The 22,115-nt window shown below is 39.0% G+C and overlaps 1 protein-coding gene across 3 annotated transcripts in view; it reads left to right on the top strand.

Moving 5' to 3' along the window:
* The window catches only part of DAAM2 (dishevelled associated activator of morphogenesis 2), a 776,135-nt gene that overhangs the window by 408,953 nt on the left and 345,067 nt on the right, over positions 1-22,115 (top strand). The gene's annotated exons all lie outside the window — the stretch shown is intronic.

Below are 22,115 nucleotides of genomic sequence, written 5' to 3'. Positions count from 1 at the left end.
ATTTTGTCATTCCCCCTGTTTGTTCTATCATAATTATTACCAAACCCTGTTTATTTATAGTATATTCTATTATTATATTCCCCCGATTGTTCATAATAATCCCTTTTATAATAGGGTCTCTGATAGTTGTTATACTCTCTATCATATCTCTCCTTATTATTATAGAAACCCCTTGAACCTTGTTTCCAATCATAGTTATTGTGCTCTCTATTTTGAAATCTCTTATTTAATTCACTTTATCTACTGTTTCCTTTCTTAAAAACGTGCAAGTGATTTTTTGTGTATGTTTGTGGTCTTAGTGTATTTTCCTTTTGTGCTGGTTCTTTAAGTGTGTGTTTTTCAATTAGATCTACTTCAATGTTTTCACACTGTGTATAATCGTCTTCATCCCTATCTACTTTCTTCCATTTTCCTGCAGTGATATCCTTTTTAAATCCTGTAGATTTTGTATAATTTCCTTTTGTCTTGCTTCAAATATAGAGTGACCCTTAAAGTTCTCAAACTTATCTCTATATGTTCCTATTTGTTCACCCAATTGTGTTATAGTGATTTCTCTGGATTTAATAATTATTTGTGCTAGATGCATTCTCTAGGGTTTCATAGCATTCTGTTGAATGTTCATCTGACAATACAAATGTGCATTCTTTTTTCAATCTCAGACCCCTCAGTACAATTTTGTTTTTTTATATATTTCTGCATCAATTTTTTGTTTTAGTTCTTTTCTTAAGATTTTTTCAAAATTATTTATGGACTCTTCCATATCTTCCTCATTCCTTTCATTCCAAATGTCCCCGCTACTACTTTTTTTCTTGCCTCCTACTCAGAAACCTTGTGGACACAGGTGATATTTTCTTGTCAGTTTTTACAGCTATGCTGCATCATTTTCATGTGCTTTAGCATATGGGTATTATGCCTCTTTAAATCAAGGCTGTAGAGATTTGCGTCACTTGAGAAGCCGCTATGTTTTAATAAATCCAGTACATGAATGTACACTAACTAACAACCTACACTAACTTTCCTATCTCCACTGCTATCCCCTTAAACCCCATAGCATGTAAGCCTATGAGCCCAGCTGTTTGTAGCCCACCTTTATAAGAGCTGACTACAACAGTGCAACTCTCGGTGGGACCTTCTACCCATTTGATCCCTGTAATTGTTTTTATATACCACCTATGTTTATAGCGCTGCGGAACCTGTTAGCGCTCTACAAATACCTGGTGATAATAATAATAATAATAATAATAATAATAATAATAACAATGTAGAGCATTTTACAAAATAAAATAGCAAACTGCTGTTTGGATGTTAGTTTATTGTGTCAATAGTTTAAATGTTTACAGAACATTTTAACAATATTAATAAGTATTAAGTATTAATGTATGCATTAACCTGCAGTTAATACTTTCTATTTTTTTAAATATAAAAAATAGAACAATGTATTGTTTTAGTCAATGACTTAGATAACTGAAAGCATAATTTTTATAAAGCAGGTGCTGGCAGCCGTACACGGGGCCAGATGGTTTTGATCTAAAAACATTTTGTAATCATACTCACTTTTCTTGGTGAGAAATAGGCGCCATAAGGTTGAAATTTTGGGGGATGATGGTTTCTAGGGCAGAAAATTTCCCTTTGTCTAGAAGAGCAAAAACTAAATGCACCACGAAATCAAGAATGTAAATCTGTTAATAAGTGCAAATGTGATAAATTATTTTCAACAGTTTTATGTGGTTTTTATGATATACCTGAGTTTTCACCCAACAGTATTGTCGTCTCTCATAATAACTCATACCACATGTGTTTTTACCCAACAGTATTGATGTGTCTCATAATAACTCATACCACATGTGCTTTCACCCAACAGTATTGATGTGTCTCATAATTACCCATACCACGTGTGCTTTCACCCAACAGTATTGATGTGTCTCATAATAACTCATACCATGTGTGCTTTCACCCAACAGTATTGATGTGTCTCATAATTACCCATACCACGTGTGCTTTCACCCAACAGTATTGATGTGTCTCATAATAACTCATACCATGTGTGCTTTCACCCAGCAGTATTGATGTGTCTAATAATAACCCATACCATGTGTGCTTTCACCCAACAGTATTGATGTGTCTAATAATAACCCATACAATGTGTGCTTTCACCCAGCAGTATCACTGTGACTTATAGTAACCCATACCACGTGTGTTTTCACCCAACAGTATCACTGTGACTTATAGTAACCCATACCACGTGTGTTTTCACCCAACAGTATCACTGTGACTTATAGTAACCCATACCACGTGTGTTTTCACCCAACAGTATCACTGTGACTTATAGTAACCCATACCACGTGTGCTTTCACCCAACAGTATTGATGTGTCTCATAATAACTCATACCATGTGTGCTTTCACCCAACAGTATTGATGTGTCTCATAATTACCCATACCACGTGTGCTTTCACCCAACAGTATTGATGTGTCTCATAATAACTCATACCACATGTGCTTTCACCCAACAGTATTGATGTGTCTCATAATTACCCATACCACGTGTGCTTTCACCCAACAGTATTGATGTGTCTCATAATAACTCATACCATGTGTGCTTTCACCCAACAGTATTGATGTGTCTCATAATTACCCATACCACGTGTGCTTTCACCCAACAGTATTGATGTGTCTCATAATAACTCATACCATGTGTGCTTTCACCCAACAGTATTGATGTGTCTCATAATTACCCATACCACGTGTGCTTTCACCCAACAGTATTGATGTGTCTAATAATAACCCATACAATGTGTGCTTTCACCCAACAGTATCACTGTGACTTATAGTAACCCATACCACGTGTGTTTTCACCCAACAGTATCACTGTGACTTATAGTAACCCATACCACGTGTGTTTTCACCCAACAGTATCACTGTGACTTATAGTAACCCATACCACGTGTGTTTTCACCCAACAGTATCACTGTGACTTATAGTAACCCATACCAGAAGTGCTTTCACCCAACAGTATCACTGTGACTTATAGTAACCCATAACAGAAGTGCTTTCACCCAACAGTATCACTGTGACTTATAGTAACCTATACCACATGTGCTTTCACCCAACAGTATCACTGTGACTTATAGTAACCCATACCACGTGTGTTTTCACCCAACAGTATCACTGTGACTTATAGTAACCCATACCACGTGTGTTTTCACCCAACAGTATCACTGTGACTTATTGTAACCCATACCAGAAGTGCTTTCACCCAACAGTATCACTGTGACTTATAGTAACCTATACCACATGTGCTTTCACCCAACAGTATCACTGTAACGTTTAGTAACCCATACCACGTGTGCTTTCACCCAACAGCATCACTGTATCTCATAGTAACCCATACCACATGTGCTTTCACCCAACAGTATCGCTGTGTCTCATAGTAACCTATACCACGTGTGCTTTCACCCAACAGTATCGCTGTGTCTCATAGTAACCTATACCACGTGTGCTTTCATGATATGAGATCTCAGAATCAGTTCCAGTAAAGTTGCAATAACAGGTGCAGCCCATTATAGAGTCCATCTGAAATGTTATGTTACACTTGTAATAAATGTTAGGGACTGAGTGCCGTTGTGTTTATGTGAGAGGATCGCTTGCTATCCTGCCAGACTATACATGTCTACAATTTGTTTATATTTAATAATCCACTGTAATATAATCATATTTACCATTTTATTCCTTCTTTTCAATATTGTTAAGATCTTGTTTGTGTTTTATTTTTATGCTGATCATTAATGCACAAAGGGATAATTGTTATCCGTCCCTTGTTTCTAGTCAGTATTGCATTTTTATCCAGTGCTGACACTAACATTGATCTTTTAGAGTTATCATACAAAATCATGACTTTTTGAAGGGCTTTTATATTTTAATTCACTTTATTCTATTTGTTAATACCTTTCTGAAATGCATTCATGACATGTTAAAGGTGTGGAGTTATAAAATTTAGAATGTAGGAATGTGGAGTTATAAATGTAATCAATATACATAGGATTAGTCGGAATTCAGTTACAAATGGGTTTCTCAAATGTGTTCAAGTGATGGTAAATATGAGAGTTCCAAAATGCTAGGATTTACCATCCCTTAAAATTAACAGGACTTTCAGTCATCACTTTGTAAAAAAAGGTGCTAAACATATCCCTCCTCACTAAACTCTGCGGCTCTGGCCACCCACTGCAGAGGACTCTGAGGCGACATTTTCACCTCTAAACCAATAGCTGTGCTAGCATAAAGAACAGTGTCATATGACTAGCACAGCTATTGGTTTAGAGGTGGAAATGTTGCCTCATTTAAAAAAGAGCACTCTTTGGACAGCTGGAGCCGCTGAATGTAGTGAGGAGGTTGTGGTACAAAAAACGGTAAGTTTAGCACCTTTTTATACAAAGTGATGTCTGAAAGTGCTGTTTATTTTTAGTGCTGGTAAATTCTAGTGGTTTTGAAACACTCTGATTTATCATCACTTTAAAGCATTTTATTATTATACTATTGCTCACATATATCTATGTGTTTAAGCCCTGTAAAGTTGTCAAACACATAGTTAACCCTTTCGTGACTGGGTTATAAAGTCTACATCGGAACAACGTTCCGATGTAAACAAACTGAAATCATGCGATCGTGCAAACGATCGCGAGATTTCAATTATGGGATCGGATCTGGGGGGCATCCCTATGATGCTAGGAATGCCCTCCAGACCGCGATCAAATCCTGCAAGCGCAGTTGGCTTCAGGACAGCCGTTGGCTATGACATTGTATTCCGTCATAACGGCTTTAAAGCCCAGCATCGTTGTGACGGAATACAGCCGCATAAAGGCGGGAAAAGGTTAAAATTAGCTCCAGAGCGGCAATCCACTACTGGGACGTAGCTCAGCACATCTGGTGAGCCAATGGCAAGAGGCATAGGTGTGGACAAACCAATCAACAGCTAACTCATTGCTGCCTCTGAGCCTACCTAGGTATGCTTTTCAGCAATAATACCAAGATAACAATTTACATTTGATAAGAGAAAGTCTCTGAAAAATATTAGGTCCATATAATACCCAGAATACCTTGCATGGTCTCAGTACAACAGCAGTAGAACATCAGAACACAAATTCCCAACAGCAAAATTTTGGGACTTTTCAGTTTTAATTCCTTAATGAAATTCCTTTTAGTTTGAGTTTAAAAACATCTCTTGGCTGCTTACAGATTTTGTTTTTTTCTATTACACTTTTGCACATGCTAAATTTACATATTAACAGTCATTTTATTGTTAATTTTTATTTTTTATAAAAAGTTACAAATATTTTAAACTTGAGCTCAGACACAATCATCAAATGTTCTTCATGATTGCAGTAAAGTGGTTAAATATTTATTGGAAAATTACATAAAATACTGAAATTATTAATTATACAAATCATGAATTTATATTAAATGGACATTCAACTTGAACTTATGAATCCATATCATGTATATGACTGTAGCTTTAGCACATGTCGAAAGTATTTATTTTTTTTGGCTGAAAAAGTTAAGGAAAAGCTATTTGCATTGAAACTAATACATAGTAACATAGTTCACGAGGTTGAACAAACACATGTTCAACCTATACAGATCGAACATGATTTAAAATAGAGAAGTTGTCAATTAAACTTACATTGATATAATTAGAAGCTAGTAATCTTATCCCTGAATTATATGTTTAGCTAGAAATGTATCAAAGCCATGTTTAAATGTATCCATGTAGTGACATTCACTATCTCCTTAGGAAATGAGTTTCACAATTAGATTACGCTAACTGTGAAAAATATTCTTTTTTTCTCTAACCTTAAATTGTAACCTCTTGTTACAAACAATTGCCTTGGAATACTAAGGTATTGGATTGTATTTCCTACCAATAAACACTGCCTCACCTATGCTGGTGGAAAGGGACATGCTTCTGTAAAACATGCAAAAAACAAACAAACAACTGAACCAGAGGTGTAACTAGAAACCACAGGGCCCAGATGCAAGAATCTAAGAAGGGCCCCCCAACCCCCCACCCACCCCCCAAAAAAGTGAATTTGATACATATCTTTTTTTTTTTTTTTTTTTTTTTTACATTTAACACAGAAAAAAATGTGAATCAGATACATGTCTGCAAAAGGAGGTACCCTGTGCCCACAGTATGTGAGATGGTCTTACCCCCTATTACTGTATATAGTGACACTGTTTAACCCACCAGTACTCTATATAGTGAGTCAGTGACACAGTCTGTAATCTACCAGAGAGATGGCTGGCCTGACCCTCCCCTCCCCAGTACTTTATAAAGTGACCACAGTAGTCTGTGACATGGTCCCCCCTGTACTGTATATAGTGGTACTGTATAGACTGATACTGTTTACCCCCGCCCCCCCATGCTGTAGTAACAAGGTCTGTAATTTTTTTGTTTTACGTTTTTTATTGTAAAAAAAAAAAAAAATGGAAGCAAATGCGCCCTCTGCACCCCATGTAGTTTCATCCCTGAGCTGAACTATATTTTAAAATGTCATCTTTTAGATAAAACAAAAAAACAAAAAGTTGACTAAAATGTCCCTTCAGTTACTCAATTATCATCATTATTACTGAGGACTCGATGATCTTAAACTCGTCATCATGGCGAGGAATATCAGGCCAATCCTCACGTGTGCAGACCTCACAGAATGATCTAAAGAAAGGGACTGAATCAGGAATTCCCAGTGAGTTGTGAGCTCTATAGAAACCAATGAAGCTCACTAGTATGCTCACAGGGAGCACAGGGTATAGATGACAACATTGTTTTCTAAAGCACATACAAATCAAACTATAATGTTGACAGTGTAATTTACTTTGCATTTTGCTAGCTTCATATACGTGTCTTTTTTTTCTTTGCTTTTATAAGCCTAATGTGTATTTTGAAACAAACCTGCCAGCCTATATTCATACAAGGCGCAACATGTTTCGATCATTCCAATACCAATTGCAAGGAAACTTGATATACGCCCAAGGAACGCCCCTTTACAGCCCACTCACCAATGCTGCAAGACTCATTTCACAATGGAAGTATAAAGAATCCTTTGAATTATGGCATCTTGTTTATTTCCACTTTGTTTTCATAAAGGACTGTGTACCTTAAGTACAAGTTTCTGCATAATTTTAGAATGATTTGTATGAAATAATGTGTCTTCACAATTTGCAGCGCCCTTTTAACACCTATTTTGATGTGTTCTGTTTACACAATTCTTTATGCGTAATATGAATCAGTTTTTTACAGCATACATTAAATACACTTTGAAAATGCTTAGTTTATTGAGCACTTTCCTGTAAGGAGATATAGAACTAAAAGTGTAAAAGGGGCCTTTGGCTCATCCCGTTATGGGCTATGTAGATCATCTCGCTTGAGCGGAGAGCTTTTGAGTATTGGCCCCTGAATAATTATTTGTCACTTTTGTTTGTGTATCTTTCGATAGTGTGAAGATCTGTGAGCATCTTATTAAAAGCCTTCAATACCCTGTGTGGCTTTTAACTAGACTTTTCTGTAATATTTTTACTAATTTAAGTGGCTCTTGAATAAGTAAACCAAGCACAAAATATTGTTTTCACACTTTGCCGACTCTTTTTCCTACGTCTATACTATTACGGATTACAATTTTGAATCAGAGACACGTGTTTGCAAAATGTTGCAGCACAAATGTGTCCAAATACCTACAGTATATGGGCTGGATAGGAGTTCAATATGGATGATTACAATTCCCAACATACTGATCCCCATTTTTATTCATTAGTATTTAACACAAATTATTTATTGCCTACTTTTTTATAGCATTTTAATCCATTAGAAGCACAGATGCTTGAGTTAGTTAAGGTTAGTGAATTGCACAATAAATCCAGAAAATCTGTTTCTCCTACCCTCTGATTGGTTAGAAAAAGGAAATATCTGAAATTTTGTGGATTTTTTTTCATGGTGTTTTTCTGCATATCTACAAACTATAACAAGGATAGTAAAATAAAACATGTAGGCTAATAGATTCAGTATCGATGGTCCCTGGCTTATGTGTTTGAATTCCGGTTTTTAACTTTTATTATCCAGAAAATAATAATGTTTATAAAAAATGTGATCTGAGCATTAACAAAACATAAACAGTAAAGCAAACAAGCAAACAAACTATGTAAAAAGAGTAGAAAGTAGGTTTCAAGTGATTAAGATAAGTCCGGTGAATTGGATGACGGGTCTAAATACAAATTAGCTAATGGGTTTTTGGTGTGTGAAGCTAAAAAGTAGAATATCATGCAAGATCTAGGTATTCTGATGGGTTAAAATGCCCTCTCATAAGGGATTAAAGGCTTACCATGTCGATCCCAGGAAAGAGGTAAGGGGGAAAAAACTATAACCTTCAATACTCATAAATATGCTTTAAACGGCCCACGGGGCCTACTATTAATAATGACAGACACAAAGTTTGGGTAAAATGTGGACCATCACTGGTCCCTTTTATTAACCTATTAACTTTTAGGATAAATTAGTAAATAAACCGACATATAAATAAATAAACAGATGGCGGCAAATGAGAGGCTAAGACTAAACCCCGGACTACAGAGGAGAGCGGCCTGATCTAAGGCAACAGCAGAAAACTCTGCACGAGGGATGGAGATGCTACTAGGGGTGTTCCGAGTTCTTCTGGCCTACCTACCCGGAGAGAGGGGCACTCCAGTTAACTGAAGTAATCGGCCCCACCCTCATCAGCCTGGCCATCACTCCCCCCGTTCACTGTCTCCTTACGCTCCTGGCCGCAAACCTCCCGCAGTTAGGGTGCTTTTTAACCTACCATCCAATAGGCTCTGAGACCACCAGCCGCTTAAGCCGGCTAGTCAGCAGAGGGAGGTAAAACTACTGCTAAGGACTTACACAGATTAGGACCCCTATCCCTACCTCTGCTTTAGCTCCCTGCCTAAATCTTCTCATGCCGCCATAGGGGTGGGAGGGCGGGCAACTTGTCAGCTTCTTGTCCAAGGTCAAAGAGGAACAGGAACTGCAGGCACCAGCATAAGAAAGGTAAGCCACTCCCTGCCCCAACAACATTGTTGCAAACACAAACAAACTCCCTCTGTCTTCACTCTCCCTGACAGCCTTAACCCTTATGCCGCTGCAAGCCTATTTGGCTCTACACTTACTTTTGAAATCCACATGAAGGAGCTAGATTTTAAGGATTGGAATAGTTCCTGTTTTGGTTAAATAACAGTGTAGTTTTCTCTGCTAAGTGGGGTGATCATTTGGTAAACAGTACGTTTATCCATAGCTTCAGCCATGGGAAAAAACTATGTACACATATTACATGGCATATTATTAGTTTTGTCTGTTATTTGATTTGTTTAGGGCACCCTACGCCTTCTGCAGTCGAGGGCCACCAGCTACGACTTAGGTGATTGCAGTTATTTTTAGAAAAAAAGAGAAATGGGTTATTCTTGGACAGCAACCAAAATAAATTTGTTAAAGAACATTATGCTCTAATGTAAATCAGGCCAAAACCTAGACATTACTCGTTCTGCTACACAATTAGTTACATTAATTTTGCCACTAACTCAATACAGCAAAGTCACTGGGGATAGTCTGGCTTGAAATTAGTGTGTAAAGGAGATCTATGATTTCTGGCTTGGTTGTCTAACATTTCCATAAATGACATTGTACAGATTTCATAGCATATCATTGGATCATAGCTGAGCGCAAATAATATGGATAAGTCTTTGATGCATGCAACTTACCTGCTTATTCTATAAACATTTTATTTATTTCTTCAATTGTGATCAAAATGCAAATTGTAGATAATTTTATCCAGTTACACCATCTAAGAAAAGCAAAGGCGACATTCTGATTATGTATTTAAAGCAAATCACTAAATGACACTTCAGATTAAAAATCTTATATTACAAAAACTCACGAGTCAGATAACAGCAACTGACGCATTTCGACTATTGCCTTAGTCATATATGCTATTATACCAAACAGCACTCCTTAATTTAAAATGAGAAAACAGACATTATTAGTTACAAATGAGAGACATAATCGTTTGTGAATACAATTTATTTGGTTGCTGAACAAATGTCCATCATTTTATAGTTAAGGAGGAAACATATATTAGTAACACTGAGCTAGATTACAAGTGGAGCACATTATCCTTATCACGATCCTTCTCTATGAATAGTGCAAGTTTATGGTTTACTAGAAAATCTTAACATGGCTGTCAATTTTAGCACGCCCTATACTGTGAATGGATAGTGCAGGGAGCGCTATTATTGCTCATATTAGTGAGTGAAACACAAAAAAAATTCTTTCATGATTTAGATAAAACATAATTTTAAACATTTTTCTAATTTACTTCTATTATGAATTTTGCTTTATTCTCTTGGTATTCTTTCTTGAAGGAGCAGGAATGCACAGCTGGGAGCTATCTGAATACAGTAAGCCAATCACTAGAGGGCACATATGTGCAGAGAACAATAAGCAGCTAGCTCCCAGATCCTGAGCCTATCTAGATATGCTTTTAAACAAATGATAGCAAGAGAATGAAGCAAATTAGATAAAAGAAGTCATTTGGAAAGTTGTTTAAAAATGTATGTTCTATCTAAATCATGAAAGAAAGATGTTGGGTTTTACGTCCCTTTAACATTTTGCACTTGAGCGCAGCACAAAATGCAGCTGGAAAATGTAACGCTGATAGTAAAGTGTTAAACACACCTAAACCTGTAAAAAAGGAGGCAAAATACACAATGGGGTTGATCTATCAAGCTGCGGTGGACAGGGGCATACATTCGCGCCCCTGTCCACTGCAGCTCTCCTCTGACGGGCAGAATTCCGCTGCCGGAATTCAACATTGCACACGAACGCAGTTTTGTGTTCTTGTACAACGCCGCGTGATTGGCTGTGCGCAGACAGGAGCTATCAATTTCCCCAGTCAGACGAGACTGGGAAGATTGAAATCCGCAACCTAAGAGGTGGCACAGAGGTTGGGGAAGCAGCTGTCATCAGATAAATACGGCCTGCCGAAGATAAATCTACCCCAATATATTAAAGATAAAAGGCTCTCTTTATCAACCAGGGAAATTGCTTTGGAGCCCTTGCAGAGCTTGCCACAAGTTAAAGAGACATTCTTGATTCATGCAATTTTAAACAATTTTCCAGGCTCAGGAGCAGCAATGCACTATTTGGAGCTAGCTGCAGATAGGTGGCTGCACATATACGCCACTTGTCATTGGCTCACTCAGTGTGTTCAGCTAGCTCCCAGTACTGCATTGCTGATTCTCAACTAAGGATAGCAACAGAATGAAGCAAATCTGATACTAGAAGTAAATTAGAAAGTTGTTTAAAATGGTATGTGCTGTATCATGAGAGGAAAATGTGTTGTTTGTGTCCCTTTAAGTAACTCCAAGAACCCTTCATTATTCAGTTTTATCATTTAGAAGAATTCCTTCTTTTGTTTTCTAACGTAAATGCTTCCTAAACTATGCAAATATAGCCATATATAGGGGGATACTTATCAAAGGTCTGGCAGACCTGATCCTAAAGTGTGGATCAGGTCCGCCAAACCTCGCTGAATGCGAGAGCCCCCTACGGATTCACGGCCAATCGGCCCCCAGCAGGGAGGTGTCAATCAACTCGATCGTACTCGATCGGGTTAAATTGCGGCAATGTCTGTCCGCCTGCTCAGAGCACGCGGACAGGGTTATGGAGCAGTGGTCTTTAGAAACACGTGCCCTCAAGCTCCATTCGGAGCATGATAAATGGACCCCATAGAGTATAGAAATACATCCTTACTTTGCTGGAGTACTTAAAGTTGTATAACACAAATTTGAAATAAAAAAGATCACCTAATAAAACTGAAGCAATTTGATGGGTAAATAATACTGGGTGTGCTTTTTCTTTCCATTAATAAATTAATTTAACATTAATATAACTGTGCAATTTGTGCAAATAGCTCAGACGTACTCCCGAAGGCAGAACATTTTTTCACTTTCTGCGATGAGATTTGTTTAGTGAAATTTTTTCTGCAGGTCATTTTTAAATAAAATAAAATGTTAAATTAGGCAGTTACACTAAGGCACCAGTTCAATTGCAACGTGTTGGTTAACTGGAGAAAAAAGCCATTTTTAAAGGATTACTTTCTGTTATAATTTTTAAGCTAAACAACTAACATATTAAAGTTAATAAACATTAATTAAAACCTACTGACCTATATTTTCTCCAAAACGAAGTTTCATAACGTTCTAAAAGTTATATCTTTTATTCGCCGATGATGTCACGTTATCCTGCCCACTATTTTCAGCACTGCATGTTCAAAATACTTAAACCAATAACTTTGTGTTTAAAGCACCATTTTGAAACCTAGGTATTGTAAACGGATTGGTACAGAGCAAAGGATACCCACGGAGTGGGTTTGGAAAACAATTAAATTTGCAGACAAGATTTCTGATATACGGTAGAGATATGTTAATGAAATGCTATTGATAAAAAGCGTATTTGGGGTAGTTAGTTAGTAACAGGCATAGAAAATATTTACTTACAGTGGCCCTTTAAAGTTTTACAATATAGTGCAGTAGTTAAAAATTGCATTGCAAATGAGATGCAGACAAAAAAAGAAATTGTTAAATGTCTCATGAATAAATTTGTTTCCTTTTCTCCAACATTGGTGTGTCCGGTCCACGGCGTCATCCTTACTTGTGGGATATTCTCTTCCCCAACAGGAAATGGCAAAGAGTCCCAGCAAAGCTGGCCACATAGTCCCTCCTAGGCTCCGCCCACCCCAGTCATTCTCTTTGCCGTTGCACAGGCAACATCTCCACGGAGATGGTTAAGAGTTTTTTGGTGTTTAAATGTAGTTTTTATTCTTCTATCAAGTGTTTGTTATTTTAAAATAGTGCTGGTATGTACTATTTACTCTGAAACAGAAAAGGATGAAGATTTCTGTTTGTAAGAGGAAGATGATTTTAGCAGACAGTAACTAAAATCGATTGCTGTTTCCACATAGGACTGTTGAGATGAAGTAACTTCAGTTGGGGGAAACAGTTAGCAGACTTTTTCTGCTTAAGGTATGACTAGCCATATTTCTAACAAGACTGTGTAATGCTGGAAGGCTGTCATTTCCCCTCATGGGGACCGGTAAGCCATTTTCTTAGTCAAACAAACAGAATAAAGGGCTTAATATGGGCTAAAAAACTGGTAGACATTTTTATGGGCTAAATCGATTGCTTTATTTGGGCATATTATTCAGATTTAGGCTAACAATTGGCATTTATAATCTTGGGGAACGCTTATAAAACGGCAGGCACTGTGTTGGTCACCTTTTTCAGTCAGGGGGCCTTTCTAGTTATAGACTGAGCCTCATTTTCGCGCCATTAATGCGCAGTTGTTTTTTGAGAGCAGGGCATGCAGATGCATGCGTGAGGATCTAAAAATCTCTGAAAAAGCTTCTAGAAGGCGTCATTTGGTATCGTATTCCCCTCAGGGCTTGGTTGGGTCTTAGCAAAGACTATAGCTGGGACTGTATAGGGGTTAAATTTAAAAACAGCCCCGGTTCCGTTATTTTAAGGGTTAAAGCTCTGAAATTTGGTGTGCAATACTTTTAAGGCTTTAAGACACTGTGGTGGAATTTTGGAAATTTTTGAACGATTCCTTCATACTTTTTCACATATTCAGTAATAAAGTGTTTTCTGTTTGAAATTTAAAGTGACAGTAACGGTTTTATTTTAAAACATTTTTTGTGCTTTGTTGACAAGTTTAAGCCTGTTTAACATGTCTGTACCTTCAGATAAGCTATGTTCTATATGTATGAAAGCCAATGTGTCTCCCCATTTAAATTTATGTGATAATTGTGCCATAGCGTCCAAACAAAGTAAGGACAGTACTGCCACAGATAATGATATTGCCCAAGATGATTCCTCAAATGAGGGGAGTAAACATGATACTACATCATCTCCTACTGTGTCTACACCAGTTTTGCCCATGCAGGAGGCCCCTAGTACATCTAGTGCGCCAATACTTATTACCATGCAACAATTAACGGCTGTAATGGATAACTCCATAGCAAATCTTTTATCCAAAATGCCTACTTATCAGAGAAAGCGCGATTGCTCTGTTTTAAACACTGAAGAGCAAGAGGGCGCTGATGATAATTGTTCTGTCATACCCTCACACCAATCTGAAGGGGCCATGAGGGAGGTTTTGTCTGATGGAGAAATTTCAGATTCAGGAAAAATTTCTCATCAAGCTGAACCTGATGTTGTGACATTTAAATTTAAATTAGAACATCTCTGCACACTGCTTAAGGAGGTGTTATCTACTCTGGATGATTGTGACAATTTGGTCATTCCAGAGAAATTATGCAAGATGGACAGGTTCCTAGAGGTTGCGGTGCCCCCCGACGCTTTTCCTATACCCAAGCGGGTGGCGGACATAGTAAATAAGGAGTGGGAAAAGCCCGGCATACCTTTTGTTCCCCCCCCTATATTTAAGAAATTATTTCCTATGGTCGACCCCAGAAAGGACTTATGGCAGACAGTCCCTAAGGTCGAGGGGGCAGTTTCTACTCTAAACAAACGCACTACTATTCCTATCGAAGATAGTTGTGCTTTCAAAGATCCTATGGATAAAAAATTGGAAGGTTTGCTTAAAAAGATTTTTGTACAGCAAGGCTACCTTCTACAACCAATTTCATGCATTGTTCCTGTCACTACGGCAGCGTGGTTCTGGTTCGAGGAACTAGAAAAGTCGCTCAGTAGAGAAACTCCATATGAGGAGGTTATGGACAGAGTTCACACACTTAAATTGGCTAACTGTTTTATTTTAGATGCCGCTTTGCAATTAGCCAGATTAGCGGCGAAAAATTCAGGGTTTGCTATCGTGGCGTGCAGAGCGCTTTGGCTAAAGTCTTGGTCAGCGGATGTGTCATCCAAGACAAAATTGCTTAACATCCCTTTCAAAGGTAAAACTTTATTTGGACCAGAATTGAAAGAGATTATTTCAGACATCACTGGGGGAAAGGGCCACGCCCTTCCACAGGATAGGTCTTTTAAGGCTAAAAATAAGCCTAATTTTCGTCCCTTTCGCAGAAACGGACCAGCCTCTAATTCTGCATCCTCTAAGCAAGAGGGTAATGCCTCACAACCCAAACCAGCCTGGAAACCAATGCAAGGCTGGAACAAGGGTAAGCAGGCCAAGAAGCCTGCCACTGCTAACAAAACAGCATGAAGGAGTAGCCCCCGATCCGGGACCGGATCTGGTGGGGGGCAGACTCTCTCTCTTTGCTCAGGCTTGGGCAAGAGATATTCAGGATCCTTGGGCGATAGAAATAGTTTCTCAAGGTTATCTCCTGGAATTCAAGGAACTACCCCCAAGGGGAAGGTTCCACAAATCTCACTTATCCTCAAACCAAATAAAGAGACAGGCATTCTTACATTGTGTAGAAGACCTGTTAAAGATGGGAGTGATACACCCAGTTCCAATAAAGGAACAAGGAATGGGATTTTATTCCAATCTGTTCGTAGTTCCCAAAAAAGAGGGAACGTTCAGACCAATTTTGGATTTGAAGATCCTAAACAAATTTCTCAGGGTACCATCGTTCAAAATGGAAACTATTCGAACGATTCTACCCACCATCCAGGAAAGTCAATTTATGACTACCGTGGATCTAAAGGATGCGTACCTACATATTCCTATCCACAAAGAACATCATCAGTTCCTAAGGTTCGCTTTTCTGGACAAACATTACCAGTTTGTGGCCCTCCCATTCAGATTAGCCACTGCTCCAAGGATTTTCACAAAGGTGCTAGGGTCCCTTCTAGCGGTTCTAAGACCAAGGGGCATTGCAGTAGTACCTTACTTGGACGACATTCTAATACAAGCGTCGTCCCTGTCAAAAGCAAAGGCTCATACGGACATCGTTCTAGCCTTTCTCAGATCTCACGGATGGAAGGTGAACATAGAAAAAAGTTCTCTGTCCCCGTCAACAAGAGTTCCCTTCTTGGGAACAATAATAGATTCCTTAGAAATGAGGATTTTTCTGACAGAGGTCAGAAAATCAAAACTTCTAAGCTCTTGTCAAGTGCTTCATTCTGTTCCTCGTCCTTCCATAGCGCAGTGCATGGAAGTAGTAGGATTGATGGTTGCAACAATGGACATAGTTCCTTTTGCACGAATTCATCTAAGACCATTACAACTGTGCATGCTCAAACAGTGGAATGGGGATTATACAGACTTGTCTCCAATGATTCAAGTAGATCAAAAGACCAGAGATTCACTCCGTTGGTGGCTGACCCTGGACCATCTGTCCCAGGGAATGAGCTTCCGCAGGCCAGAGTGGGTCATTGTCACAACCGACGCCAGTCTAGTGGGCTGGGGCGCGGTCTGGGAATCCCTGAAAGCTCAGGGTTTATGGTTTCGGGAAGAGTCTCTTCTCCCGATAAACATTCTGGAACTGAGAGCGATATTCAATGCTCTCAGAGCTTGGCCTCAACTAGCAAAGGCCAAATTCATAAGGTTCCAATCAGACAACATGACGACCGTTGCATATATCAATCATCAGGGGGGAACAAAGAGTTCCCTGGCGATGAAAGAAGTGACCAAAATAATTCAATGGGCGGAGGATCACTCCTGCCACTTGTCTGCGATCCACATCCCAGGAGTGGAAAATTGGGAAGCGGATTTTCTGAGTCGTCAGACATTCCATCCGGGGGAGTGGGAACTCCATCCGGAAATCTTTGCCCAAATAACTCAATTATGGGGCATTCCAGACATGGATCTGATGGCGTCTCGTCAGAACTTCAAGGTTCCTTGCTATGGGTCCAGATCCAGGGATCCCAAGTCGACTCTAGTAGATGCACTAGTAGCACCTTGGACCTTCAACCTAGCTTATGTATTCCCACCGTTTCCTCTCATTCCCAGGCTGGTAGCCAGGATCAATCAGGAGAGGGCCTCGGTGATCTTGATAGCTCCTGCGTGGCCACGCAGGACTTGGTATGCAGACCTGGTGAATATGTCATCGGCTCCACCATGGAAGCTACCTTTGAGACAGGACCTTCTTGTTCAGGGTCCATTCGAACATCCAAATCTGGTCTCCCTCCAACTGACGGATTGGAGATTGAACGCTTGATTCTATCAAAGCGTGGGTTTTCAGATTCTGTTATAGATACTCTGGTTCAGGCCAGAAAACCTGTAACTAGAAAAATTTACCATAAAATATGGAAAAAATATATCTGTTGGTGTGAATCCAAAGGATTCCCATGGAATAAGATAAAAATTCCTAAGATTCTCTCCTTTCTACAAGAAGGTTTGGAGAAAGGATTATCTGCAAGTTCTCTAAAGGGACAGATCTCTGCTTTATCTGTCTTATTACACAAAAGACTGGCAGCTGTGCCAGATGTTCAAGCTTTTGTTCAGGCTCTGGTTAGGATCAAGCCTGTTTACAGACCTTTGACTCCTCCCTGGAGTCTAAATTTAGTTCTTTCAGTTCTTCAAGGGGTTCTGTTTGAACCTTTACATTCCATAGATATTAAGTTACTATCTTGGAAAGTTTTGTTTTTAGTTGCAATTTCTTCTGCTAGAAGAGTTTCAGAGTTATCTGCTCTGCAGTGTTCTCCGCCCTATCTGGTGTTCCATGCAGATAAGGTGGTTTTGCGTACTAAGCCTGGTTTTCTTCCTAAGGTTGTTTCTAACAAAAATATTAACCAGGAGATAGTTGTACCTTCTTTGTGTCCGAATCCAGTTTCAAAGAAGGAACGTTTGTTACACAATTTGGACGTTGTTTGTGCTCTAAAGTTCTATTTAGAGGCTACTAAAGATTTCAGACAAACATCTTCCTTGTTTGTTGTTTATTCTGGTAAAAGGAGAGTTCAAAAAGCGACTTTTACCTCTCTTTCCTTTTGGCTTAAAAGTATTATCCGATTGGCTTATGAGACTGCCGGACGGCAACCTCCTGAAAAAATTACAGCTCACTCCACTAGGGCTGTGGCTTCCACATGGGCCTTCAAGAACAAGGCTTCTGTTGACCAGATATGTAAGGCAGCGACTTGGTCTTCACTGCACACTTTTGCCAAATTTTACAAATTTGATACTTTTGCTTCTTCGGAGGCTATTTTTGGGAGAAAGGTTTTGCAAGCTGTGGTGCCTTCCGTTTAGGTAACCTGATTTGCTCCCTCCCTTCATCCGTGTCCTAAAGCTTTGGTATTGGTTCCCACAAGTAAGGATGACGCCGTGGACCGGACACACCAATGTTGGAGAAAACAGAATTTATGCTTACCTGATAAATTACTTTCTCCAACGGTGTGTCCGGTCCACGGCCCGCCCTGGTTTTTTTTAATCAGGTCTGATGAATTTTTTTCTCTAACTACAGTCACCACGGTACCATATGGTTTCTCCTATATATATTTCCTCCTGTCCGTCGGTCGAATGACTGGGGTGGGCGGAGCCTAGGAGGGACTATGTGGCCAGCTTTGCTGGGACTCTTTGCCATTTCCTGTTGGGGAAGAGAATATCCTACAAGTAAGGATGACGCCGTGGACCGGACACACCGTTGGAGAAAGTAATTTATCAGGTAAGCATAAATTCTGTTTTCTCTTGGTCTAACATAGAAATGTAGTAATAAAAAAGCTGCATTGCTCAAATGAATGTCTTACATTCAGAAAAAAAACAGCTTTGCAGACTGGGAAAGGCTAGGGGGCAGGTTTGAAACAAATTTGAGAGCCAGTTAACAATCAATGCACTCCTACTTTGCAGCGCTACTGTATATTTGACTGTTCAATTCAAACAGCACTTTACTCTGGATGCCCTTTGTTAAGGAAAACTTACACAGTGCAGCCAGAGCACAGCTCTGTTTGAAGAGAACAGCAAAATTCGGAGGAGCGCTGCAAAGTTAAAACGCCAACAGTTCCTGCATGTGTCCTGTTCTTTCTGCAGACATGATGCATTTTCTGCAATTATATCTCAGATCACTGCATGTTCTGCCTTGAGTCACGTACTAATAGCTACATCAATAAACTCAAAATGTAAATCCCCATAGAGCGATAGATTACAAGTGGAGAGCTAACTGTTGCAAACAATAAGGCGTTTATCTTGGCTCTTTGGACACTTTGTAAGTAGAGAGGTATTACAAGTTAAAAGTAAACGTGTTCACTTGAGCCCAATTGAATTTAACACGTGTCAAGTTAGCGCGACTTCAGAGCTCTGGTTAACTGTTACGCGAGTCAAAAAAGTTGTACAAAACACACTAAAAATACCTTTAAAAGTACAGTTACACTCATAATAAGATTTTGACAACCACTTCATTAACAAAAATGATTAAATCAGAAACAAAATCATCTCTCAACATAGTAACAGTCTTCAACCCCCTCAAAAGCTCAAAATCATCCAAAACCTACAAAGCCTAAAATTCAGCTCTTTTGCCCCTGTTACCAAGGAAGAAGTTTCAGCCCTTATACTCTCCTCTCACCTCACTTCCTGTCCCCTTGGCCCCTTTCCCTTACAGCTACTCCCCTCTCTCTTCTACACTTACCCCTATACTCACACACAGTTTCAACCTCTCCCTTATCTCAATCCAACCTCCCAATCCTCTTCTCTTCTCATTCTACAGTATCTCACAAAAGTGAGTACACCCCTCACATTTTTGTAAATATTTTATTATATCTTTTCATGTGACAACACTGAAGAAATGACAATTTACTACAATGTAAAGTAGTGAGTGTACAGCCTGTATAACAGTGCAAATTTGCTGTCCTCTCAAAATAACTCAACACACAGCCATTAATGTCTAAACCGTTGGCAAGAAAAATTAGTACACCCCTAAGTGGAAATGTCCAAATTGGGCCCAATTAGCCATTTTCCCTCCCTGGTGTCATGTGACTCATTAGTTTTACAAGGTCTCAGGTTTGAATGGGGAGCAGGTCTGTTAAATTTGGTGTTATCGCTCTCACATTCTCTCATATTGGTCACTGGAAGATTAACATGGCACCTCATGGCAAATAACTCTCTGAGGATCTGAAAAAAAAGAATTGTTGCTCTACATAAAGATGGCCTAGGCTATAAGAAGATTGCTAAGACCCTGAAACTGAGCTGCTGCACGGTGGGCAAGACCATACAGCGGTTTCACAGGACAGGCTCCACTCAGAACAGGCCTTGCCATTGTTGACCAAAGAAGTTGAGTGCACGTGCTCAGCGTCATATCCAGAGGTTGTCTTTGGGAAATAGACGTATGAGTGCTGCCAGCATTGCTGTAGAGATGGAAGGGGTGGGGAGTCAGCCTGCAAATTAATCTGCATGGCTGTCGTCCCAAAAGATGATGCACAAGAAAGCCTGCAAACAGTTTGCTGAAGACAAGCAGACTAAGGACATAGATTACTTGAACCATGTCCTGTGGTCTGATGAGACCAAGATAAACGTATTTGTTTCAAATGGTGTCAAGCGTGTGTGGCGGCAACCAGGTGAGGAGTACTACAGTCAAGCATGATGGTGGGAGTGTCATGGTCTGGGCCTGCATGAGTGTTGCCGGCACTGGGGAGCTACAGTTCATTGAGAGAACCATGAATGCCAACATGTACTGTGACATACTGAAGCAGAGCATGATCCCCTCCCTTCAGAAACTGGGCTGCAGGGCAGTATTCCAACATGATAACAACCCCAAACACACTTCCAAGACGACCACTGCCTTGCTAAAGAAGCTTAGGGTAAAGGTGATGGATTGGTCAAGCATGTCTCCAGACCTAAACCCTATTTAGCATCTGTGGGGCATCCTAAAACAGAAGGTGGGGGAGCACAAGGTCTCTAACATCCGTGATGTCGTCATGAAGGAGTGGAAGAGGACTCCAGTGGCAACCTGTGAAGCTCTGGTGAACTCCATGCCCAAGAGGGTTAAGGCAGTGCTGGAAAATAATGGTGGCCACACAAAATATTGACACTTTGTCCCCATTTTGGACATTTCCACTTACGGGTGTACTCACTTTTGTTGCCAACGGTGTAGACATTAATGGCTGTGTTTTGAGTTATTTTGAGGGGACAGCAAATTTACACTGTTAAACACACTCACTACTTTACATTGTAGCAAAGTGTCATTTCTTCAGTGTTGTCACATGAAAAGTTATAATAAAATATTTACAAAAATGTGAGGGGTGTACTCACTTTTGTAAGATACTGTATATACATGTGAATTTGTTGGTGCTTTACAAATAACTGATAATAATAACACTCTCTGATAAAAAAGATTGTATAAAAAAGTTATAAGGGCTCAAAGATATGAGGTATTAGGGGGAACAATGCTGCAAAGGACTCTAACATAAAGACACATAGATATACATGTCTAAATATGTATGTGTGTGTGTGTGTATATATATATAATGTGTCTGTATATGTGTGTGCATATGTATTTATGTATTTAAATGTGTATATATGTTTTTACAGACATATATACACATATCAACACATATATACATATTATTATTATCGGTTATTTGTAGAACGCCAAAGATTCTGCAGCTCTAGGGCACACATATATAGATATATATGGAAGATCATTGGAGTCCTTTGCAGTCAAGTAGCTGAAAACATGTAAAATCATATGTATGCAATATTCAAATTTAAAAAAGTGTTTAACTATGTATTTAAAATAAATATTTCACATTCCACTGTTCTCCACATAGGGGTGTATGTTTTAAATATTTTTTAAGTAGCTATTCATATATATAAATATATAATATATATATATATATATATATATGTATTTAGCTATACCTATATATAAAAAACATCAGATATTTGTAGAGATATGTATTTATGAATAAATAGAACATGTTATTCAATGTGAGGAATATTGGAATGTGAAATATTAATATTTCATGGCGAGTTTGCGTGGAAGTAAGGGTCTTCGGTTTCATACCACTTTTTGTGCTCCACTGAAGTCTTTAGGGGAATACGTTAACGTGATAGCAATATTTGAAGTTCGGCTTTTTGTTTGTGTCGGGTTATTGCTCGTGTGAAAACTTTTTACTTTCAACTTGTAATATGCATGGTACCCGCGCAAAAAGCTAAGTTAACGCACAAGCAGGTGTGAGAAATAGCGCGTCACTT

The sequence above is a fragment of the Bombina bombina genome, chromosome 4 (assembly GCF_027579735.1).
Source record: "Bombina bombina isolate aBomBom1 chromosome 4, aBomBom1.pri, whole genome shotgun sequence".
NCBI classification, from domain to species: Eukaryota; Metazoa; Chordata; class Amphibia; order Anura; family Bombinatoridae; genus Bombina; species Bombina bombina.
Note: the sequence above shows the minus strand (reverse complement) of the source record. Positions and strands in the feature narration are given on the sequence as shown.